The 22,530-nt window shown below is 38.5% G+C and overlaps 1 protein-coding gene and 1 long non-coding RNA gene across 14 annotated transcripts in view; one reads left to right on the plus strand and one right to left on the minus strand.

The window, feature by feature from the left end:
- Positions 1-22,530, plus strand: part of B4 — a 628,513-nt gene that overhangs the window by 386,358 nt on the left and 219,625 nt on the right. The window lies entirely within an intron of this gene.
- On the minus strand, positions 11,079-14,930 carry LOC137242107 (uncharacterized). Its single transcript, XR_010950080.1, has 4 exons — positions 14,768-14,930; positions 13,916-14,204; positions 11,471-11,533; positions 11,079-11,168 (listed from the first exon to the last, which is right to left on the minus strand). It is a non-coding gene; the product is annotated as an uncharacterized lncRNA (long non-coding RNA).

The following is a 22,530-nucleotide window of genomic DNA, read 5'->3' on the forward strand; positions in this document are numbered from 1 at the left end:
AAACTTTTTTTTCAACAAAATTTCATTTATTGTTTTTCGTCTTTTATTATTATTCTTTGAGTTTATAGAATTTTTTTTTTGGTTTCTTTAGGTTGCCCTGATTGGTTGCATGCAACGTCTGTCATGGGTGCTGTTATGCAGGTGATAAATTTATAATGAAAATGCGCATATGACAGCGCAAACGAACCACAACAACAATAACAACAATATTGAAATATTTGCACAAAAATATCATATGTACGCTTGTATGTATGAGTATGCAGTATATGAAGTGACTTGCGGCAATAAATTTTTTGGTAAAGTAAGCAGGCCCGCAACTCAAAAGTGAAGCGAACTGTAATGGCAGCGTTGTTTGTTTGTGTGTAGCAGTTGCATCATCAGCATATTTGGGTGTGAATTTTTAAAAACTTTTTATTTGATTTAAACAACAATTCTTTGCCTTATTGTTGCGCATAAATAATCATTTTATAGCAATCACTGAATTCAGTCGGCTGCGAATGATTATGATTTTTCATGGAATGAATATTTGAAAAAGCTATTGCCTACTTTTTGGCGTTAAGCCACTCTTTCAGCTTGATAGATTGTGTGCTGCTTTAATTAAACAGTTAGAAATAAACGGGTTTTGATTTCGTTATAATGCATACTGCAATAAAAATGAATGGGATCTGTGACAACTTCCAGAAACGGGGGAAAAGAAAAACCCTACGCTTGGGCTCTCTCCCCACAATTTTAAGTTGTTGCACTGAACGAGATACTACTTGATCTAGATAGGCATATGCAGACGACGTACTAATCGCAATTCCTGGATCTTTTTAGTCAAGCTTATGCGTAATACTACACGGGAAGCTAGGCAGGTTACTTATATGGGCTTCAGCGAACGACCTCAATATCAACCCAAGCAAGACAAAACTTATACTCTTCAGTAACAGATCCAAAATACCTCACTTTCGAACGCCACACCAAACGGCCTTAAGCTCTGCCTCTCAACGAGTGTAAAGTACCTCGGCGTAAAAATATATATGTACAACAAGCTAAACTAGAAAACCAATATTTATAGAAGAGTAAGGGCATTGAGTTGCATACGACTCGTGTAAAAGAAAAGTTAGTGGGAAGTGGTGCCTAAAGCCAAAGCTTATGATGTGGCTCTATATGGCAGTCACAAGACTCATTCTAGCATACAGAGCGTTTTAGTGTGGTGGCCAGCACTGGACGAGAGGAATGAAATATCAGGAAACTAAGCAAAATACAACGGAGAGCATGCGCGGCGGTAACAGAAGCAGTTAGCTGGTGTTCGACGGAAACACTAAATGGGTTCCTTAACCAGCTGCCATTGGAGATACGCCTGAGAGCTGCTAGCTCAGCCACGAAAAGCTTTATGGCCGCAGCGGTATCCGAAGAATGCTCCCGTATTAGGATGCGACAGCAGATTACATATAAACTCACATTGAACTTTGACAATACCTTCAAGGTGATACTTTATTCAAGAACGTATTAGTCAGCCGACAAAGTTAACAAAGAGAGCGTAACCTCACTGTTCACTGCCGTGTCCAAAGTAACTTGTGAGGTTGATGCCGAGGTTTTCTCCGAACATTCAAAAGTCGCAATATCCCATCGTCTTCCAACTAAGAGATACTAAGTTTAGAGAGTCGCTGTTTTTTCATGTTAGAGAATCGGATAAGCCACGGTGAGTTATGCATATCTCGTTCAGCCAAGCAGCACTCAAAGCATTAGATTTACCATTTACTATGTTGTCTAAGACCGCCCATAACTGTTAGAAACCTCTGAGGCAGCCACGGTGCAATGGTCGCTTTAATTAATAAAGAGTGACATTATTATCAAGCTCAAGAGATCGGAATTCGCAATTGGTACTCTTTGGATACTTGCAAAATCACTAAGCAAATGTGGCCTGACTACAACCAGAGAAGAACAGAGTCTCTACTGAATATGTTTAGGAAAGAGATAATCAGCATCACATCCACTGGGAATTTGACCCACAATGTTCTTGGATCAAAACAAGTGGTTTGAGTCAACACCCAGAGTACATTATGCAATTGTTTCTGGGAGAATTTGCATCAAAATAGCTCCTGGAGCGCTACTTTGGTCCGGTCTTTTCAGCCGGTCGGTACCGTCCAAACCTAACTTGAGGGATGAAAATCGAAAAAGGCTTTAATATTCTCAAGTCTTTTTCCAGTTCTCGCACCCACCTCATTGGAAGTTTCTCCCTTAATCTATTTCCAATTGGAATACTTTTTGCTCCGGAGCTTCATTCCCATAACATGGCCTAGCCCACACAGGCTTTAATTCGTTGCACTATACTCATGTCTGCATCATCACGGAAGGGACTGAAGAAGGTTTTTTGTCAGTACTCCCAAAGCCATCCAAATTTCGCTCGGTACCGTTTATTATTCTAATCCATACATCAGGACAGATATGATGAAATACTTTAAGGGGGACTTTTTGTCGACAGAGGACTTTACCTTTCAATTGCCTAGCCAGTTAACTGCTACTTCTTCAGAAAGGAAGATTAGATGTCAAAACCTAAGCCGAAACCGTAATCGGAAGTCGTTTTGGCAATTTTGTATCAAAGCTTTAACGGAAAGCCATTTTAAACCTGGTGTGAGTCAGAGCTGGGCATTCATTCACGTAGTGTGCGACTGTTTCTTTGAAGCCTTCCTCGCCACAGCTCCCAAAAATGCTGCCAGTATCAGTGACCCATGATTGTGGCAGTGATCCTTAAGTTTTCTTTCCTTTACCTTTTTATTCCTCTGTTCTATTATCGCAATTCGGCTTGGTTTGTTTGGTTATCCTGCAGGAGTTCGGGGAGTATAAGTTGGAGACCGCTAACTTCTTGAATCTCCCATGTAAGTTGCTTTTGAATAATGTATCTAAGTAGATGCTGCATCTGGATCACCTCCACAGGATACAGGAGAGCCCTGCCTTGACAAGTTCATCTGCCTTCTTGTAGACCTCAATGTTTCTGTGTCCAGCTACCCATACAAGGATTATGTTTGCAGAGTTAGCTGCGCCTTGAAGCGTTTTCTTGCTAATGCTGACGGTCTTAGACGAAGTGATGGGGAAATTACCCAGATATTCCGCTAGGAAGATAAGAGCAAAATTGGGAAGACGGACTGACAGCGACGTCTTAAGGTTACGATATTGGACTCACAAAGTGGCTCATATCTCTGAAGAGAGAAGACTTAAGGCTCACGATACTGCCTACTGGCGTCACACTGTATAAGTTAGGCCTCGTCAGTAACAGCATGTGTAGGAAGTGTGAGCTGCAGGAAAAAACGGTTGAGCACGTTCTGTGTTCATGTCCTGCGCTCGCCAGGTCAAGGCTCCAGCTATTAGGGGCGGCAGAGTTGCCAGATCTTGAGGCAGCAATTAAGCTGGGGCCTAGAAATCTGCTAGTATTTGCCAAGAGGACGGAGTTATTCTATATCATATGTCCTGTCACCTGATTGGGGTTCTTTCGTTTGGTCGTCAAACAAATTTTGGTAACACTATGGACACATTCAGTCTATGTGAGTTCTTTATTGAACGGCCAGTTCAACCTAACCTTCACCCCGTACCCCTTGCAGTCGCCTCCTGAATGAAACTAAACCTTATTACACCTGTCAAATCTTACTCATGGTGTGTGATAATCTGATGACCGACCTGAGCCACACGGGAAATCCTTCTGAGGATACTAAGGAGGAGGCCATACTGCCTCCCGTTCCAACACTCAGACTCACGAAGTCTCATTGCCGAGCAAGTTGCACTTTTACGTATGTGGTGGTCCAGAGGTAGCGTTAACTGTTACTCTTTTGATATAAGTTGCTAACTTTTAGATGTATATCTATAAATATTGTGGCGAATGTTGACATCACTATGCTGTTAGTAAATAATCACAACAACAAAAATAGCAAGCAGCCACACTTCTGTACAAGGCAACGAAGAATATTTCATGCACATAACCAGCAGCCTAAAGCAAAGAAATTATCTCACATACACATATGTAGTCATCAGCTAAAAGAAGAAATTGTTACACGTATGCACGCATATAATAGCTAACTAACCAAGTAGGAGATACAACTGTTCTAGAAGGTGAAAGGTCTAAACCTTATGCGAACGAGGCAACAGAAAGTATAAAAGCAGCGCAAGCTGAGGAATCAGTAATTAGTTTGATTTAAACACGCTTTGTCAAGTACGTGATAGTGAAGTATAATTGTACTACCCCCAAAGTAGTCTAATAAAGACCATTTTGCAATACTGAATCTTGGAGTTATTTATTCGACAGTTTAGCTATTCGAACGTTAGCAGAATGTGCATAATTATCAGGAACTCCCCAGAATTCGTCACAATATCTTTATATTTAAGTATATACTTACTTATGTACATATGTATATATTTAGACAGCAATATCCTCTAAACTTGTTGTCTTGAATGCATATCCCGGAACATTTAAGTTGATATAATAAACCATTCAATATGCAAAAGAAAATTACATTTAACAACACAAAAGCAAGCATACATTCAGGCGTTTACTCTATGTATGTACTACAACATATATACGTACATATGCAGTAATTGTGTGAGCAATAGTCATAGCAGACATGTGTCATTTGTTACGTGGCTGTGGTTTAGTTTACGCTATTGGGTCAAAGCACATTTGAAATTCTACAGATGGCTCGTGTGTGTAATGTTGCACAAAGTCATATTAAATTTGCATGTCATAATTTTGATTTTGTTGCTGTGACATTTTGCACACTTATTGCGGAGAAATAAATGCAATTGTAGATATTAAATTTTGGTTTGTTTTGTTATGTAAGTCGGAGTCGGATGGGTGCCTTGCTGTTGGCGGCAGCATTTCCATAAAAAATGACAGTTCTAAGCTTAACGCTAGAGGTGGAGGTGGAGTCTATTCAAGGGACCTAGCCCTCCGACTCTCCTTAAGACTACCCGGTTACTATAATATACAAGCAGTAGTATCAGCCACCATTTAAGCCGCTATTAGGATGGGGACGAACAATATCGGTAGCGAAATCGTTATTTTCGGCGACAGCCAAGCCCCTATCAAATCTCTTTTCATACCCTAACTCGTTCACTTATGAACTAACACTAAACTGCCGACGGTCTCTTAAAAATATGTTCCAACACAACCGGGTACGTTTCACATGGCTCCGAGGGCACAGAGACATCGAAGGAGACTGCATTGCAGCATTGCGTATGAACTTTCCAGGCCGCGTACCACCAGACAGATACTTCCTGACCAAGCTAATGCTAAATGAACACATCCACTATGAAGCCAACGAAAGTAAGCTACAAACACCGGGATGTCGGACATCGAACAACTCCTGGCCAAAATTATCTCCTAAAAGATGTTATAAAAAGAATGAAGAGGAGGAAACGGTATTTCACCTTGACTGCAACTATTCGCTGCTAAGCGGTGCAAGGCAGCGCTCTCAGGGTCTTCCTCTCTGAATAATCTGCGCCCGAATGTAGAGTATAACATCAAGGATCTGGAAACTTTTATCAGGACCTCAAAATGGTTCGAAGGGGAAAAGTAATGGTAACTTTTCGTGGTGTCAGAACGGGTCACTGGCCTTAGAGGGAAGTGTCATTAGGGGCGCGCTACTTTATTAGATCCTCAAAATGGTTTGAAGAGGAAAGGTCGTTTCGTGCTATCACTACGGGCCTGATTTTATGGGCCGAAGTATGCCCTCGGTCAGCCACATCAACACAACTTAATCTTTTTATACACATACATGTATATGTACAGATAGGTTAACAGAAGCTAAGCAAGAATGTAATCTTTATATAGCTTTTAGTTAAATATACTTGGACAAGCGGTAGGCCTATATATATTTATATACATACATACAAGAAGCAAGGTACCACTGAGGCCTTCGCAAAGTAGTTTCGGTCCTCAGCTAACACCAAATGGATAAAACGCCGATAAGCTTGATATAGCGTAGTTAGGGGGACTGTGTGAATCTCTTCGCTGGAAGTTCGAGGCTATCTCTGTCTCCCTAAAGTGCTAAACGTGAACGGCAAAGGGCTCTCAGCAGTACGCTTTCAACACAAGGGATCACGAAAAGAAGACGGGCGGAGAGAAATCTGTAGGCCCAGAGGATACAGAAATCAACGAAACCGTCTCAAAGAGGGACAACATGGATTGTGGCAGTAGGTTCACAGAAACGATCAAGGGCAAAACCAGCTCATCCATGGACCGAATGCGCCAAAAGAACGGGAGACTGTTCTTATACGGATATTCTATCAAAAATGAAAATATAGAAAACCCGTAAAGGAATGAGGATGATGGTAAGGAAATACGCAAAACTGCGAAAGGAGTTGGGTGGAAACATAGCGAAACTACAAGCAACTGTCGGACAAGCTTCATCAGGCAAAGCGGACGTTAAGTCGGTAACTGAGGAGGCAAAACGGAAGTTAAGAACCTTATTGAGGAGTCTCTTTGGGAAATCCGCGACAATGGCGAGTTAGCCATGCTAGAGGAAATCTACCTTGCACTAAACTTGCAGTGCCTAGATTTCAAAGTAAAGCCGCCTTGCATTGGGTCCATTCAGAAAGCGTACCATACGTCACCGACGTCGACTTTCTCCATGTCTATGGAGATTGCTATACATACATGTGTCTCATCCATTGAACGAGGAGTTGCACTAGTAAAATCGACTTCACAGGAGCGTGATTTCAATGCGAGGGTCATAAAGGTAAAGATTTGCAAAAATTCGTGAAACTGTCCACTGTGTACAAGAAAGGCAGTACTGATCATCCTACCGGTAAAATAAGCTGTCCGGTTTATAAAAATGATGAACTGATATGAGATTCATTCAGCTTAATCTCAACCACTACGAGGTATCTCAAGATCTCTTTGAGGAAACATTACTTGAGCCTAAGGTCCATATGGCCTTACTGAGCGATTCATACAGCTAGAAAGCAGTAAACTGGCTGCCAGTCCCCTGTAAAAAGGCCGAAATCTGGTCTGCTGGTCAGATACCATTGTTTATAGAGGTTATACTGAAGGAATCTGAATTTCTGTTTGGCGAGATAGGCTATATATATATATTTGCTTTTAGGTAGTCCTAACGCCCCGCTATATCTCTTTTACGAAATTGTAGGATCCAGATATCGAGAGCGACAACTAGACAGCCTTTCGTCATAGCTGGCGATTTAAATGCATGAGTTGGCGAGTGGGGCTCACAGCGAACTTTACTGAAGGGCTTCTGCCTTTGCTTGAAGCATCTACCTGTTGGGATGTGGCGCTTCTAAAGAGAGGGTGCAGCAAACCTTCTCCAGAAATTAGTTCCGTTCATTATCGACATAACTTTTGTTAGCGCCGATATCTACACACTCTATGAGCGGAAGTGATTGCTACACCCGAAGAAGCATTCAGCGATAGTTTTGGACATCAATGTAGATAGTTGTTTAAGAAAAAAAAAATATTAATTTTGTTATAAGGCATAAGTCTGGAAAAACAAGCGAAATTGGTAAAGGGACACGCCAACACGAACACTCTATGCAGCTCTAAACTCCCATTACTAGTACACTGACGCTACTACAATAACAGAAATACAGAAACGAAGCGAGACACGATATTGCCAACGTGTATGAGGTACAAAGTAATGAACGAAAATTGGACGACCCGCACTGGATGTCTCTGAAACTATGAAAAGCTGTGTACAGCAAGATATGTGATCAGTTTGATTTCAACTTGTTGCTATATATACAGTGAAACGAACCGCAACCAATAAATAAGTGGAGAAATCACAGAGTTCGTCACACAGAGTGCGCCTAAAACAGCCGTGGGAAAAATGTGTCAAAAATCAATGCGAATTTTGCTACAAAACTGCATATTAAAACATCGGAAAACTTTCTCAAATGTTCGAATGTTACCTTCGATTACAAAATTCATAAGGGTTTTCTCTTACATTATCAAAAATAAAACAAGTAATGACGGGACTGTGCCGAAGACTTCATACCTTTCATGAATGGGGCTGAACAATAATCTTATCCCATTCGTAATATCACAGTAATCGGCTGTATAAGATATGAAAAATATAGTGAACAAATGTACATACCTATGCGATTTTTAAGATAAATATAAAAGGAAAAATTAGTAGGTAGTTTGTGTGAGGATACAAAGTTTCACGTTTTTTGTGGTCTGCATGAAATAACTATACCCCCGAACTCTATGATTTTTTCAGACAACATTACGTCCAGTATACGAATGCATATGGTGAAGTTTAAAGCTTCAATCTGATAAATTGATGAAGATATGACATAAATCTCCTCTGAAAAATCGGTTGTATGGGGGATATATACTATACCCGCTCACCAAATTTTATCAAGGTATCTCAAAAATTGAAATTTGCATACAGGTAAATATATCCTATATGTTTTTAATGGAATATTTTTAGGCTCGTTAAACGGAACGTGATCAGTGAATTCTTCTTCATTACCTCAATAAAAATGTATGTGCAACGTTATTTTCTTTAAGTGGCCTCTGTGCAGCCATATCACCCAACAAATGCCTTACACTCACATAAAGCGATAATTGATTTTCTGTTTGCCTTTTTTATTATAATTGCATTAGCTGCAACATTAGCCAAGTCGCCTAATAAATCTTCTAAGTACAAGCAAAATAGCCGCACAACCGCATTCACTCCCACTGCTGCAGATCGATTTTTGTTTTTTTTTTATGCTCTGAGGTCGCATCGTTAAAACAACCAACGACAAAGAATAAGCGGCATGATTTCGTGGTTTATTGCCTCTGTATGTGAATACATGAATGTTGTTGTTGTTGTTGTTTTTATTGTCACCACAGTCTTGCGATTAAACGGCAGTTGGGCACTTGGCACAGCCAGTCTCATAAAGCTGCATGTGCGCACATATATACACACACTTACATACATATACATATGCATAAATATATGAATTGGCAAGAACCTCAAACGTTGTTGCATCAGCCAATGCCATCATCAGCACCAACATCACAACCAATGCCACCAGCATCGCCACCACTGCAACTGTCAAAGCAGCCATGACAGATGGCATTGAATGCAATAATTTTCAATTTACCGCTAGAGTTGTGATCCACATTTGCCGGCAGCTGCAACAAAAACCATTTCACTGTGTGTGTGTGTATGTATGTTGGTAGTGCACATCCCATTAGTTAACTCAGCGATATTTCACCAAAGACATAAGTTATCCGCGCGGTTTGTGCATCATTTCGCACAGTTCATTTTCTTTTGCAGCAAATATTTATTCATCTTTCCTTCTCTTTCCCCGCACTGTCGCTTTAATATGCTCAAACGACACTTAAATAGCGCAAAATTTAGTATGTGCCACGCCTTGTTGTTTTGAATAGTTCTTGGTTTTTGCTGCTGCTGCTAATTTTGTTACTACGGTTTTGTTGTTGTTTGTTGTTTTCATGCAACCGCATAATTTCGCTTTTATGTTGGTAGTTGTATATGCATAATTAGCACTGATTAATGTCATTATGTAGCATAGTTCTGGGCGCGTACATGGAATCGTAATGAGGCAACTAAACGTAGATGGATGGCATGATGAAAATGTGGCAGCGATAAATTATGAAGTCAACAACAAAATGTAGGGGGTTTGAAAGTGGTAAGAAATCTTAAAAATAAAAAAATAAATGTAAGGCGCGATAACCTCCGAAGAGATTTTAGGCCGAGCTTTTCTTCCAATTTGCGTCGTGCTCCTTTTAATTTTTCCTACAAATTGGCGGGACGTGACCTACTTGTTTTATGCCGACCCCGAACGGCATCTGCATAGCTGATGAATTTTCGCTGAGAGCTTTTCATAGCAGAAATACACTCGTAGTGTTTGCCAAACATTGCCGAGGTGCAACTCCGCTTAGAAAAATTTGCTTCTAATTGAAAAACCTTGTTTCTAGAATTTTGATGTTGTTTTGCCCGGGACGAGAACCCAGGATCCTCGGTGTGATAGGTGTAGCGCGCTACCATTACACTAGGGCGGCCGGTAAGAAATCTTGCTTTGAATTAATTTTGATTGTGTATATTTTGTTAAAAAAAAAATTGTCCATAGTAATAAAAAGTATGTATTCTCCTTGAATTGCCTGGAGTTCAACGTGGTGTAGAGGTAGTATGCTGGCCCAATTAACCGCAGCTTCCGACATCCACCTGGTTATGGCTGGTTGCACTTCAATGTAATTAAGTCCATCCATGATCGCCCGTTTGAAGGCAAGCTTGCTATCATCTTCACACCATTGTACCATCCCACCGTATATTTTGCCACAAAGTCGAGTGAAGGCGAAGAAAGCTCTTGTTACTTTGTTTAAGGTAGCATATTAATGAGCATTCAATATGAAGGATCTCTCCAATGTAAGCCCAATGTATTTTGCTTCCATTGAAAATCGGATTTTGGTGCCGCCCTGAGATGGTTCTGTCATGAATAGTAAAAGACACTAGGACAGTTTCACATCATCTTTTTATAATGCAGAGGGTTTGTTGCATGAAGTTGAATATTACTTCATCTATGACATGCTGCCCTAGAAAAGAGAGAGTACATCTCTTTGACGGCATCCTCTAGTGAGTAAAATTGATTCAGTTGTCTCTCCCTGCTCCACGAGAGAGGAGAGAGTATATCCCCTTGACGGCGATTTTTCTTCTTTTGAGCATAGATAGCATCCAGTAAATGAACTTTTGGCTTTAATCCTTATCGAAAGCTCCTGAGACTAAAGTAAAAGCGCAAAGGGCTTTATTTTTAGAATTCAAAACCTTTTCGGTTTTTTCCATGAGGCTATGAATATCCGCCCGGTGGACTTTCCTGACTGATAGGCAAGTTGATTTCTACGCAGAAGGAGTTTGTCGAGGTTGTAAAACATTACTGGTTACTCACAAATTAAAAAAAAAATTCTTATTGGCTAGGAAAGTATTCATCAAGTAGACACTGTACTTAGGTTAGTACTAAACCAAAGAGCAACAATTTGAGTCTACGAATTTATTATCTTGTATAAGAAATATAGCTAGTTATATGCTCGCCTTCCACACACATCAGATGAATATTCCATTATATGATAATAAAACACAATAATATTTGTTTAAATATTATATTTCCGATTACTTTCTGATTTCACAGTACAACTGCCTTTTAAATACTGTACATTACGCTTAAGATCTTTGATACTAAAAAATAAATTAAAAGAAAAAAATAATACTTCGTATACGTTTCCAACTGATATCACATTTACACTAGGCCCAAAGCCATACTTCGGAATGAGTTATTTGAAAGCGTTTACATTGCCTTCATTAGCATTTCGTTTAACGTTCCCTGCGAGCTCGACTGTAGATTGCATTGGCAGGTAAAATCAGTCATAACATACATAAGTGCGACTTATATGGGGAAAATACATCACAAATCGAGGTTTTCGCCCAAAATAACGCATTTGGTGCAGTGTAAATGTGATATAAAGATATTCAAATCTCACTCATTTTGTAATTGTGTAATGCGTCCCGTTAGCTGCTGTATTGCGGTATTCAAATTGTCAATCCTTCGTTAAAATGTAAATTGTATGAAAATTATAAAAATATAAAAATATGAAAAATATGTATATACAGCAGCAAAAAAAAAAATAGTTGTTGCAATTTCAAGCAAATTTAGTCAATTATATTTCACTTTTTCCAATTTCTATATTTTAAGAAAAAACTTCGATGAACTTTGGAACTTAAACTATGAAAACCAATTTTAAAAATGTTTTCGAAAAAATTCGAAAATACGAGATATTTAAAAAAAAAATCGCACTTCATATTTGTAGTTTTTTAAATTTTTTTTTAAGTGTACAGTTTTATAGCCCAGTCAATTCTAAACTCACTGTGTAAAAGTGATATGACTCCCAAAATTCACATTGATTTTTGAAAATTTTTGTTTTCCAAACGTAGTTTGAGATTTTCTTCTATTTAAAGAAAAAAAAAATATTCACACTTTGTTTGGAGAAAAATCTTAAACAACCTTTGAGAAGAGATTGAAAGTTTAAAATGGATTGGGCTAAAAAATGCATACATACTCAAAAAAATTTAAAAAACTTCAAATAAAAAGTTGGAAATTTTCGTAAAATTATTTCGAATTTTTTCGAAAACAATTTTCGAAATTATTTTTTGTTATTGATATTAGAGAAAATATAGAAAATTTGCATACAGCGATGGTCACTGGGGATGTTTCTGAATTTTCATCAGTTAGTTTTTCGGAAGCTGAGTTTTGAAATCGAAATCTCCAACATTCATACTTCATACTTCACACTCAGCCATATAAATGCTCCGCTGCACGCTTTGCAATTTGTGTATAAGTATTTCCTTCTTTATTCCTATTCCTTTTATAAATAATTAGGTACTTATAAACTTTATATTTTTTATCCAAATTGTGTGGAATAGTTTTAGGCTCTTTCAACGCAACTTGGTCAGTGAGACTGGATATTTTTGAATAATTTTAGGCTAGTTCAATGGAACTTGATCAGTGGGATTGGATATTCTAGCAGTGCTTATAAGCATTTTTGTTTTGTTCACTATTATATTAACCCTGCAGTCAAACCAACTATTTGTATACTAGAAGAATACTAATTTGCAAGTAATCCCAACTAGTATGAGCTCTGTAATTTTTCCATATAAGCAACTGGTATTTTTAACACAGCGATGTCCTACTAAAAAGTAACGGAATAACACATGCCGATTTTGTGATCGATCAGCGGAGACGGTGGACCATATCCTCCTGGAATGTGATGCAATCTCAAGACGCAGGGCAAGTTTATGGGTTCACCATGGCCAGAACATTATTTAATCCCTAAAGCCAAGAGAACTGCTAGTGTTCATAATGGAAGTCGGCTGGGATGAGGTGCTGACTAATGCTCGCAATGAATTATCTATATATCTAACGGAGCAGCAACGAACCAGTCGTGGTTGACTGTGTGAAAACAGGCCAACCTGCACTAGCACCGTCCTATGATCAGTGTCCAGAATGATGGTAGTGATATGCACTTTACGGAAGTAATGCTGATGGCTGGATAACCGAAGAATTTCATTTAATTGAGGGAATCACAACAGCTTTAAACGTTTTCGTTACTGACTAAAGGGATAATATCGGTAAATACTGGCTGAGTTTCCTGTCTTTTTCTGTTATTTTGGAATGGCAAAGGCTTTTAACGACAAGGAGAGAAAAGTGCTAAGCTGCTGATGCCATCATGGCCAATGTGCTTCGGCATAGGTTTTCCGTCTGGGACTATTGATATGGACGGCTTGGCCTTTTCAATGGCTTCTTTAACCTCTGTTGAGGTAACGGTGAGGGTGGACTCGTCATGCTTGTGTTTATGGTACCTTTGATTTGGACGATATCTAGCATTGTTAACTGAAGTATGAATTGCAAATTGGCTACAGAAAGCACTCGCGCATTTCCTCGAGTTCGACAGACGAAATTCTAGTCGACTAAATTATTCAAATACTAACTAGTGTGAATAACACAACCAAATTATATTAAATGAGCTAATCAAAAGCTGACTAGTATGAATAACCCCACAAAATTCTAGTCAATGAACTAGAATATTTGCTGACTACTTTGGCTTTTGACTGCAGGGAATTTTTAGTGAACAGCGGAAGCATTGCTAATAATGCACTGCTGCAAAATCTAATATTACTGGTCAAGTTCCGTTGAGCGAGCCTAAAATTATTCCACATTTTTATAAAAAAAAAAAAAACCATAAATAATTTATAAATTAATTTACATAGTCTCAGTTACAAAACTCATAAAGGTTTTTTCCTTTATATATCAAAAATAAAAAGCAGATTTTGCTCAATGAAATCTGATAAAAATTTGCAACTGCTATTTCTATGTTCGCGTCTATATGTTAGTACACATAATTATTAATATATTTATCAAATCTGCTTACCAAATTTTCATGCTATGTATGATACAGCGAAATATGCAAAACAAAATTATTTTAATTGTAAGTAAATTTTAATAAAATACAAAATTTTTTCATACTTTTGCAAATTTGCTTTTTCACTATTTGCGATTGCCTCCAGATTGGTTTTTACATTTTTAAATTCATTTCCACCGTCAAGATAGATCGTAAATGTGTCGTCGGCTTGCACAGTTTCGAATGAGATAATCAGTAAAGTAAATATTATTGCGTGTAATAGACCACTCATCTTGCAAAAACTTTGAATTTACTGCATCTAAAAGGTTTGATTTGTAAGTTTGTTAGTTTTCTTGATAGCAATCGATGTGGTGTGGCATTACGTAATCCCAAGTGGCATAATTGTAAATTTTTTACTTGGGATTATGTCACTGGCCATGAGATACCATAATACCAATCGGGATAATGTCACTCTTCAGCCTTTAAAGAAGAACATTTTAATTAAATAAAACTTAGATAAACAAAAATATTTAACTTTTTTAAATTAAAAATTTTCAATTTAAAATAAATCACAAAAAAAAAAAAAAAAAAAATATCCAAGTATTACAAAATTCTGCACTTTTTGTTAGATATACGTTTGAGATAATGCAGTTGTTACTTGGGATTATGTCAACCCCACTACAGTGTTACAAATCCGAAGCAAAAAACTTCTGGTTATATGAATACAGTAGGTGTGACATAAGTTCAAGTAAAAAATTTGGCGCTATGCCACTTGGGACTATCTCACATCATCAATCGCTGTTGATCTTATGCTCAATGCAATTATAGTTCAAGTGACTTAGAGATTACAAAGCTTACTTATCGGTTAGAATGCGTTTGTACCTTTGATGAGAGCATATTATGAAAAGAGTTCACAATGTTCGCACCGAGTTCCAGAACTTTATTTGTGTAAAATTAAAATTTTCGAAGCACGTTTCCTATCAGGAGATGATTCATAAAAGCCAGCAAACATTGCCAGAGCTGGTACATTACCCTTGGCACCTTACTTTAGTGTACGAACACAGAATGAGCACTGTCCAGCGAGTGAGTCGCTACTACTAGCTGAGTAGAAGGAGTGTTTTTTTTGGCGCGGGCTTTGCCCTTTAGGTTATCTCACCTGCTTCCAAGCCAACTGAGGTGAGTGGTGAGGCAGACTTATAGCCACCTGACCCCTTCGTGGGCATAAAGGTTCCCGCTGTACCTTTTTGGTAAACTACCCCTCCCCATCCTGCTACCGTACAGCTATTGGGGTGGTCGTGTTCCATGAGTTAGCCCACATTAATATGGTATTCCTCGCAGTTCCCATTGCAGATAATGAGCTGCTTAGCGACCATTTACTAGACTACACATGGGTAGCACGACAGTGTGGAAAGGCAAATCATAAACTTCCCGTCTTTACCACTAGTACGCGCTACGTCGTCTTATTATCGCTTGCGATCGCCTTGCTGTTGCCGGCCGCTACCATATCGCCGCTCAGATGATGTCATTCTGAACACCACGTTGCAACGAAGGTTGGCCGACTGCAGATCAAGTCACCGTAAGAGTAATATCAGATGCCTTCCGCCCTCATCTACTATGTATGTCGCATACTACATACCCAGGTCACCTCTCTCCCCACAATCTTGGTATAGAAAGTTGCTGCTTTCCTACACCTCGAGCCGTATGTGTATGAGTATCTATTCGTACTGAGCAAATAAATACTACGTTTTCTTCGTTGGGGTTTGTGGGATCTCAATTGATCCTGGATTGACTAAGCGTTACCTCAGCTTTCGACAAAACCCATCATATAAAATTTTAAATATCTGTATATGGATGAGATAGAGATATGGGTGGAAATACGGCTCCTAATATAACAATAATAAGTTGGCGCGATAAACCTCTGAGTAGTTTTGATACCAAGATTCTCATCCAATTTGCGACTTTAGATATATGTTTAAGGTCGTCTCCCAACGGCTAATGCGGCTGGCGGAAACTATTTTGCTGATAAGCTGTTGTTTAACCGCTGACGGAGCGACGCCGTTTAGATAAACCTTTTCTAAATTATTTGATGTTGCTTTTCCTGAAATTAGGACTGATGACCTTGGGTGTGCTAAAGCAGCAAGGAGAGACAAAAGCAAAAAAAAAAAATTGTAGTACAGTCTTATACGTATATATCCATCTCTCTTGCTATTAAAGTTAGTTCGTTTCCGCTTGAGAAAAGAAAATAATCATATTCATCAGAAAAGATTTCAAGTGACATGGCTGTGCCGAAGATTTCATACCTTTCATAAATGGGGCTGAACAATAATCTTATCCCATTCGTAATATACAAATAATCGTTTGTATATAAGATAAGAAATATATAGTGAACAGATGTACATAACTAAGCGATAAATATAAAATAAATAAAATAATTCAAACAAAATTTTAAATTAAGCGGTTTTATTGAAAACAATACTTACATTAAGTCATAACAATACTAAAAGCTAGAAAATAACTCGGTAGGTCCTAGGTACTAGTCCTCACACTCCTTATCTATCTAGGGCGTCGATCAGACAATTAAATAAAAGCGTTGGACGCGTAAACTTTCTATTGATAGTCATAAGTAAGACCATCAGAAGGCTACGCCTCACATATTTAGAAATTTCACGACGACGAAAAGAACATTTCCGACTCATTTTACAAATTGTATGAGCGTGCAAAGAAGTGTATCGAAGAGAAAGGATAGTATATTGAATAATAAAAAAGGTTTATAACTGTCCTTCAGTTGGATGGTCATACTGGTGAAAATCTAGCGAATCAAACTTTAAAGTTTCTTGCCAAAGACTGTGGTTTAGATATTCAAAATTGTAGAGGACAATAATATGACAACGCATTAAACATGTCCGGGAAGTATAAAGGTGTGCAAGCAAGCATATAGAGTTTTAATGAGAATGTGGTCTATGGTCCCTGTTCCGCGCATTCCCTTAATTTGGTTGGAGAGCATGCTTTGAAGCGCTGTTTTTATGCAGTAGATTTTTTCGCCATTATGCAGACATTATATAATTTTTTCGCTTCCATCTATCGTTGGGGCGTATTAAAAAATAAAACAAACAATGAGAAAACTTTGAACACATTTTCAACTACAACCTGGGAAGCAAATTCGAATGCGACGAATGCAGTTTACGATTCATTTGATATCATATTAGCAGCTCTAGAAATCGTTGCTGATGACGAATCACAAAATACTGATACTCGTTATGAGGCGACGTGTATCGCGAATAAAAAAAATTCGAATTTGGTTTCATGTTGATTTTATGGAACTCTATTTTGACTGCTATGCGTTCAGTGAGTAAGTCGTTGCAAAGCGAAAAAGCAGATTTGCAAACGTGCGGTTTTTTGTACGGATTGTTAAAAGAGGGTTTAGTTTCATTCCGTGAAAAGTTCAATGATTTCGAGAAAACACAAAACAGTTATTACCTGGTGTAGGTTATACAGAAATCGTAAAAGGTACTCGTCGTAGGAAATCCAACCTAATGACGGAAATGCTCCAGAAGTCCAGAAGTGGAATTTTCGCCTCGCTATGATTTTAAGACCAAAGGTTTCCTCGAAATCATCGACAATCTTCACAGTCAAATCAAACGACGTGCAAAAGTGTATAAGGAAGTTTCAGAGAGATGTGCATTCTCATCAACTTTTCTCTAAGTCATGGAGACCTCGACGAAGCTACAAATAATTTAGTTCGTTTTTATTCTAGAGATTTGGAAGAATTTTTCATTGAAATGAAACAATTGCAAAGTTACGTGGAATCCAAATACACTGATGCACAAAAAACTCATAGTCATTTGTATACAATTCTAATGGAAGATCAATTAGCCGATGTATTTCCTAGCACAGAAATAGCCCTTCAGATTTTTTAACATTAATGATCACAAATTGTTCTGCCGAACGATCCTTCTCTCGCAATTAAAAAGGATCAAAGCTGCTGAAAGAGCTACAACTCGGCAAGAGCGATTAGAGATGTACTTTGCATTGAGTCAGATTTATTGAACAAAATCGATATTGATGATATTGTGACAAATATTAGCAACGCTAAGGAATACTATCGTCTCTAAGCCAATACTAAGCAGTGACTTGAATGCACATAACCAAATTAATCATTATGTCTACACATATGTCCATACAAGCAGCGGAGAGCAACGCACAAACACATGCATATATCTGAGATACTGCCAAAAGTATGCAATTATTTGTGCAAGTATCGCTCACATATACACGGTATATAAGAAGCTATACACGTGCATCTGTAGTTATAATTTTATAGCTGATAACTAAGTATATTCTGGAAACGCCTAGAAGTATGGAACGAGGAAACCGAAGAGTATAAAAGAGCGCAATCTGAACAATCATAAATTCAGTTTGATTTAAGCACGCTATCTGTCGAGAAGTAGTAGTGTTATTGTACTTGAATAAAGGCCATTATGCATTATTGAATAGTGGAGTTATTTATTCAACAGTTTCGTGATTCGAACGTTAGTAGAAGGTTGCAAATAAGAGGAATTTCCATAAATTCGTTACAATATAATTGACGAATTTGCCGAAAACAAATGTAGAAAACGACATGTTTAAAATGTAGATAGTAATCTTATTGATATTATTACATGGTGACCATAAAATTTTTATGAAAGATATAAGCTTATATTTTTTAAGTGAAAAAAGAAGGGAACGGACGTGAAAACGGGCCCCAAAATTGATGGTTGCCTAGGGCCCGTTGAGGGTTAATCCGGCCCTGTGTATATACTATATATACCACCGATCTCTATTGTTTTTTCAGACTACAAGGAATGATCAATACGTAAGCATTCGGTGAAATTTGAAGCTTCTAGCTGTTAAAAGTGTATTTCTGCGATGAAAAGCTCTCAGTGAAAACTCGTCTGCCTTGCAGATGCCGTTCGGAGTCGGCATAAAACAAGTAGGTCCCGTCCCGCCAATTTTTGGGAAAAATTAAAAAAAAGGAGCACGACGCAAATTGGAAGAGAAGCTCGGCCTAATATCTCTTCGGAGGTTATCGCGCCTTGCATTTATTTTTTATTTTTATTTATGGGGTGAAGTTTGAAGCTTTAATCTGATCAATTGAGGAAGATATGAAAAAATCATCTTTTCTGAAACATCGGTTATATGGGGGATATATGCAATAGTGGTACGATCCGACCGGTTCCAACAAATGTATAATCCGACACCTAAATATACCCGCTCAGCAAATTTTATCAAGATATCTCAAAAATTTAGCGACTAGTTTTCATACAAACAGACTGACGGACATGGCTAAATCAACTCAGCTCCTTATCCTGATAATTTCGGTATACTTAATGATGGGTCTATCTATTTTTCTTCAAGGAATTAGAATTTTGAGATTCGTCACTAAGTTAATATATCATTTCATTTACATGAAAGGCATAAAAAGAATAATTTACTTAACGAAATTTGACAAAAAATTACCACTGCTATTTTCATGTTCGCTGCTGCACATCACAGCTGGGCACCGCTATGATTATTTTAAAACAGCTCAAAGTGTACGCAAAAGTATGCTTTTCCAGCAAACAAATCCTTGCGTTTATTTCAACTTAAGCTAGAACAGTGACACATAATTTAATCCCGAACATCAACTAAGGAGCAGTAGGCACATACTTACAAGTTGCATAACAACACTCTTAACGGTATTACAGGAAGTATACACTAAGCGGAAGCTGAGTGCAAAAAACAAAACAAAACTGTGCCCATGCTGGCGCAAGTAGCCTAAAGCAGTAGGAACACTGGAAGTAGGAACACTGCCATTCTCTTCGTACCGGTAGCAGTACTGGGGGTTTCTCGGAGTTAACCTTTTGAAACTTCTTCCGCCTTACGGGCCCACTCTCAGCGCTCGCTCTCCCGTTCTATTCTGTCGACCACTGTTTCCAAGCGCTGGAAAACTATTAATGCCAGGTCCTGTATAGATAATTATTGACTTCACATCAGTATTAAATGTTCAGTATACAATTTAGACCGCATGTTTGCCATAAAGTCGAGTGAAGGCGAAGAAAGCTCTTGTTGCTTTGTTTACGGTAGCATCTTAATGAGCATTCCATATTAGGGATCTCTCCAATGTAAGCCCAAGGTATTTTGCTTCCATTGAAAATCGGATTTTGGTGCCGCCCAGAGATGGTTCTGTCATGAATAGTAAAAGGCACTAGGACATTGCCGGGGATTTCAACAATGTCTATCTTATGAAGTATACGCGCGTTTGAAGGCAAGCTTACTATCATCTTCACACCATTGTACCACCTCGCCGAATCATTTCTTCCACTTCACGGGCCCACTCTAAGCGCTCGCTCTCCTGTTCTGTTCTGTCGACCACTGCTTCCAAGCGCTGGAAAACTCTTAATGCCAGGTCCTGTATAGATAATTATTGACTTCACATCAGTATTAAATGTTCAGTATACAATTTAGACCGCATGTTTGCCATAAAGTCGAGTGAAGGCGAAGAAAGCTCTTGTTGCTTTGTTTTCGGTAGCATCTTAATGAGCATTCCATATGAGGGATATCTCCAATGTAAGCCCAAGGTATTTTGCTTCCATTGAAAATCGGATTTTGGTCTCGCCCAGAATAGTGGTGGCATCTTCTAGTGGCTACAATTGATTCAGTTATCTCTCCCAGCTCCACGATAGAGGAGAGAGTACATCCCATAGACGGCGAATTTTATTGGTCACAATAGATTCGGTTGTCTATCCCAACTCAAGACTGATTTCTTCTCTTAAGCATAGACAGGACCTAGTAAATGGTCTTCCCCCAGCGGGTTAGGGGGTTAGAATATACCCGCCGTAGGTATGCCTGTCGTAAGAGGCGACCACAATACCAAATAGATTCAAGGGGTTGTGTAGAGCAACCCTTTCAGGTTGCCAGCGCAATATACAGCTTCTCCAAATCCAATTGTCAAACCCATCTATCCATGGCGGATCTTGTTACATTAACAACCGAGGCTCTGGCGACCCCGAACTCCTCATGGATCTAGGGGGTGGGAGGGCGGTATGGCATAGAAGGTCGCATGTGGTCATAACAAATCGTTACCGAGATGGTCGGGCTTGGTACCGGAACGTACCGGATCTGCATCCGGAGGAGGGCCATCAATATCGATAATACTCCTCAAGTCCTTCGGGGAGAGTCCTGATCCCTACAACAACAACAACAGTAAATGATCTTTGGGCTTATATCCTTGCCTATCATAGTTTGTTAGATAGCTTGATGTGTCGTGCTTTCGAAAGCTCCTGAGACTAAAGTAAAAGCGCAAAGGGCTTTATTTTTAGAATCAAATCCTTTTCAGTTTTTTCCCTGAGGCTATGAATATTCGTCCCCGTGGATTTTCCTGACTGGTATGCAATTTTATTTCTACAAAGAAGGAGTTTGTTGAGGTTGTAAAACATTACTAATTATTCACAAATTAACAAAAAATTCTTATTGACTAGAAAATATTCATGAAATAATATAGAAACTTATAAGAACACTTAGCACACACAGAAGAAGCATTTGAGGTGCTGCAAACTCATTGTCGATCAAGTAGGCACTGTACCTAAGTTAGCGCTAAACCATAGAGCAACAATTTGAATCTATGAATTTATTATTTTCTATAAGAAATATAGCTAGTTATATGCTCGCCTTCCGCACATCTCAGATTAATATTCCATTATCTTTTTTTCTATATTCTATCTTAATATATAAAAAACACGTGTCACACAATTGAGGCTCCTAAACTACTGAACCGATTTTGAATTTGTTTTGCACCCCGTGTGTATTTTGATCTAACTTGAAAAATAGGATAGGTGACTGGGTGACTAGGGTCTCGAGATATAGGCCAAAACGTGGACCCGGGTACCCCTAGAGTGTTTTTATAGAATATGGATATCAAATGAAAGATGTTGATGAGTGCTTTAGCTGAGGATAATTTTCATTCCCCTGGATGAGTGGGGTCTCGAGATATAGGCAAAAACGTGGAGCCGGGTACCCTTAGAATGTGCTTATAGAATAGGAATATCAAATGAAAGATGTTGATGAGTGCTTTAGCAGAGGGTAATTTTCATACCCCTGAGTGACTAGGGTCTCGAGATATGGACGATTTTGCAAGAACATTGCTATATGCAGAAGTGCCACAATATTTCACATGGGATAAATCCTGGAAAACATTTCAAAGGCGAAAACAAGGAAAACCAGTTCAAGGTCATCCTAATGTGTTCTCAACAGATGCATTAGGACGCATTTATGCAGTTCATCCAAATAATGCTGAGTGTTTTTACTTGCGATTGTTGTTAATTAATGTTCGTGGCCCAACATCATTCCAAGCTTTAAGAACAATTAATGGTGAGTTGTGCGCTACATATCGTGAAGCATGTCAACAATTAAATTTGTTGGAGGATGATAAGCATTAGGAAGATGCGCTTGCCGTTTCAGCTGTAATAGCGAGTCCACATCAAATACGAACATTATTTTCGATAATAATGCAATGTGCTCCCCACCTAATGCATTGGAATTATGGAATAATTTCAAAGATTATATGGCAGATGATATTTTAAACCAAATGCGTCGAAATACTGCAAATTATGAGTTGGAATTCACATTGG

This window comes from Eurosta solidaginis, chromosome 2, assembly GCF_040869045.1.
Source record: "Eurosta solidaginis isolate ZX-2024a chromosome 2, ASM4086904v1, whole genome shotgun sequence".
In the NCBI taxonomy this organism is placed as follows: Eukaryota; Metazoa; Arthropoda; class Insecta; order Diptera; family Tephritidae; genus Eurosta; species Eurosta solidaginis.